This window comes from Sinocyclocheilus anshuiensis, unplaced genomic scaffold, assembly GCF_001515605.1.
Source record: "Sinocyclocheilus anshuiensis isolate Anshui unplaced genomic scaffold, SAMN03320099.WGS_v1.1 scaffold453, whole genome shotgun sequence".
Taxonomy (NCBI): Eukaryota; Metazoa; Chordata; class Actinopteri; order Cypriniformes; family Cyprinidae; genus Sinocyclocheilus; species Sinocyclocheilus anshuiensis.
Window position 1 is genome coordinate 1,571,328 of NW_015537979.1, and position 4,040 is coordinate 1,575,367.

The window sequence follows — 4,040 nt, forward strand, 5'->3', positions numbered from 1 at the left end:
TGTGTATATATATATATATATATATATATGTTGGCAACCCTAAGCTCAACCCTCATCTAAAAAAAGCCAATAGCGTTTCACTTACGTCACAGCCCGAAAGAACCTTTGACAGGCAGCCACAGTTGTTGTAGCCCAGGGCTGTCCAAACTGGGTCCTGGAGGGCCGGTGTCCTGCAGAGTTTAGCTCCAACTTGCCTCAACACACCCGCCTGGAAGTTTCTAGTATGCCTAATAAGAGCTTGATTAGACACACCTGAACAACTCTGCAGGACACCGGCCCTCCAGGACCGAGTTTGGACAGCCCTGTTGTAGCCTATTAAAAATGGAGTATAAATAGATACCCTTTTTAGATACAAAACAGTGAAATACTGCTATGCCCCTGTAAAATATTACTGATAAACTCTTGTCTGATGATGGAGAGAGTTTATCGTTTTCCTGAATAATATTGCAGCAGTCATGTTTGTTTTCTGTTAGGTAGAGCACGCGTTAGCAGATTGGCGAATGAAACTAATCAACTATATTGATCTAATCAGTCAAACGAGTTTGCAAAAGGCTCAGCTTGATTGATTTGGACAGTTCAGCTCCCCCTGTCGTTTGCAGCAGCTCTCACACCGAAATAGTAACGGGATATGATATGACAGAAAAGAAATGGGCTGGATGAGGTGGGCATTTACCTACAATCCATTTCAGACATTTAAATATACATAAGTACTAGCAAAACATACATTTATAGTTTGTAAAATACACGCCGATGTCTATGGAAGCGGCAATCCTTACAAATATAATTTAACGACATGTTTTATTGATATCATATTCAAATTGTGTAGGTACCTATAAAGTTTGCACTACTCTTCTCCCAGTTCACCGCGGCTGGAAACTTATGGGATTACATCTCTGCCACAATTCTGCGTGCGAAAGATCATATTTTGAGCGCGTAAAAGTGTGTTTTGCACGCGCGCGAACTGAGTTTTGTGGAGAAAATGTTTGTCTCGCAAAGAAGAAAGTATTTTGAGCGCACGAAAATCAATTTTGCATTTAAAATAAGTTTTTGGATGTGTGCAGACCGAGCGGCAACCTCCCTCTCTCTCTCTGTGAAGTCAACAAGTGACTTAAACTGCAATTCATCAACTGGCCGCTAGAGGCTGGCTGCAAAAGGGAGTCAATCCCATAGACTCCCCATGTTAAACTTTACAGCAGAAAAAAACGTTTACAGCCTGGTTCAAAAAATGATTTTGGTGTATATAGCTAATTTTGCCCTTCATGACAACTGAAGGCTGGAAGTGAAAAATGTCTTATACTCAGGTGTGCAGATTTTCTCTCCCGTGATTTTTTGTGTCCATTCCGCCCGCTCCTGTAAACATTCTATTGTATTATTTTCGCGCATCAGGGAGCCGTCATCAATATCCGGAGTATTTAAATCTCTTTTGAATGAGTGCTCGCTGTTCACTTTCGATTTCGCAATCACGCGTGCTCTGTGAAAAGGAAGATCAGATATTTGTCAATGAGCTCAGGATCTCTTGTTCCTTATGGTCAAAAGTGACCGAACACCTGAAATGCAACTTTTTTTTTCTTCGGTAAAATCAATGTAATGTATTTTTGTTCAATAATATTTTGTCTTTTTTATTTTGCATTTTGAGAGAACTTTATGATACTAATTAATATTTATGCAATAATTATTATCCATTTTTCCCATTGAAAACAATAAAAAAATTTTTTACACATCTTTTACAAATATATATATTTTTTCAATTAATGCAGTATTTCAGGTTAAAAAGCAGATTAGCGCCATCTGGTTGTAAAAAAAAAGAAAAGTAAAAACATGTAATGTCATGGTGTAACCGCTAGGTTCCACAATACCTCTCTATAGAGCGTATAGAATTGCTTTACAAGTTTTTATTAGGTGGAAAATTTGAATATATATTTAAACAATCTCAAATACTACTTTTTGTCAAGTTTTAGATATTTTTTTATTTTAGATAATTTTACAACTTTTAATGTATGCAATAATATAAATCCATTAAACGACAACACCATTTGATCTAAAGGTATCAAACCAACTGTAAAATATTCAGAATATTATTCCCTATAATGCACAAGTCTTGGTTTTCCAGATTATGCCTTTACTGTTTTATATACAGTACTGAATCCATATTTGTCATGTTTTATATACTGCACCCACTTAAATTAATTAAACTCTGACACAGTCTGAATAAATCTACATCTCATGGCCACTGGGAAACCGGAGGCCAGAGACCGAACCTCGGGCACTGTCCAGCGTCTTCTTGTTTGATGCCATGAGGTCTTGCTCTTTTGTCAGTCAATGATTTTTAATCATCTAATAGACTATGAGGGTTCGGTATGAAACTTAAATTTCAGTATGTCTTCACTTCTTGCATTTTAAGACTACATTTTTACTTTTTAATTTATAAATTCAAATTAAGATGTAAGACAGGTGTTATTTTAATTGCTATAAACGAATATGACTCTATTGTTATTTCTAACTATATTTATGAAAAGAAATACAAATTAGATTTAATTCCAATAGTTTCCCTCCTCGTTGCACCCAGACATGAACAGCAGATGGAGCTCAAAGATCATTTTTGACACTCCAAACATCTGCATATCACGAACACTCACTCGTACAATCATACGGTTAATGAATGGCTAGTTTTCATTTTTTTCTACATTTCCCACATTTACTTATAAAATATCTTACTGGCAGCCTATTTATACCGCTTCATTTCTAAGTTATTAATTTATATTTAACCCTTTATGGTACGGAGTTGCCATATGGCAAGAATTAATTTCTACTCATTTCCTTGGTATATATATAGCACTATGGGAATTAAAAGGGCAGGCCTTTGAAGTAGCATGACATTTTAATGTCCGTCCAAAACTCTTTTTCCCACTGTCACCCTCACACAGAAGAAGTTTTGTAGAAGTATTAACCTCATTTCTATACATCTCTTCTCAATTGGGATTTTTTTAGCAGCATCTTAGTTAAATAAATATGATGTTTTTATTCACAATTTCACTTTGTCTAACATAGTTATACTGTAAATTTTGAACAAATATAAATGTTTCCATTATGGCAACGCTGTACCACAATGGAATTGCAGTAATGTATTTCCCCATTGGGATTTTTTTATAGATAGTAGCATCAATAATATGATTGCAGTTATTTGTTTATTTGAAGTGTTTATTGTAGTATAGTTGTATTTATGTATAAATAACAAAATGATTTCTTCTTTTCAGAAAATGAATACAGCAATATTATATGGAAAGGCCAATAGGGAGAGTCCAGAGTCAGCTCTTCCATGTGATGAGAGGGATGATGAGTTAGCACTCGGTGAAGGTTAAATGATAGGGATCTACTTATTTTTGGTTTGCATGAATTCCGAGTAAATAAATCTATCAATTTCTAAAAGAAATGTGCATTTAAATAGAAAATAAAATCAGAATTTTATAGAAAAACTACTTTTTTGACCATTCTCCACTGTGGTACAGCATTGCCATATAGCAACGTTTTCCTTATTATAAAGCTGTAAAAACCAAATATGTCCATTAGATGGCGCATTAAGACCGTGTGTCAACGTCCATTGTTTTATGATATAAACATTTATTATTGATGGGTATTGTTGTTTTATTGTAATTAGTTTTAGGCTAATTTTAGTCTTATTTCATCCTGACCCCAGTCCTCATGGAAACTTCAGTCAAGATAGAGGACAGACTGACACCTGCTGGTCACAACCTCGTAACGCAGGGCCTTTCCTGTAAAAGATAAACAGGTCACATGAATGTGAGGGAAACATGATTGAGAAAGCTTGTGTGTGTTTAGTGCGATCACAGTCTCACCAGTGCAGATTCAGAGCTGGACCGATCTCTCTCAGACCGACACGGGCAGTGCAGCACAGCGTCATGGATAGACGGGGAAAGTTGACTTTTTGAGATTGACTCTGAGAAGAAACCGCCTCGCTCCAACTGCTGCACTACACACACTACAGCCACACATGGGTAGTGTGAGTTGAGTTGCATTTGTTG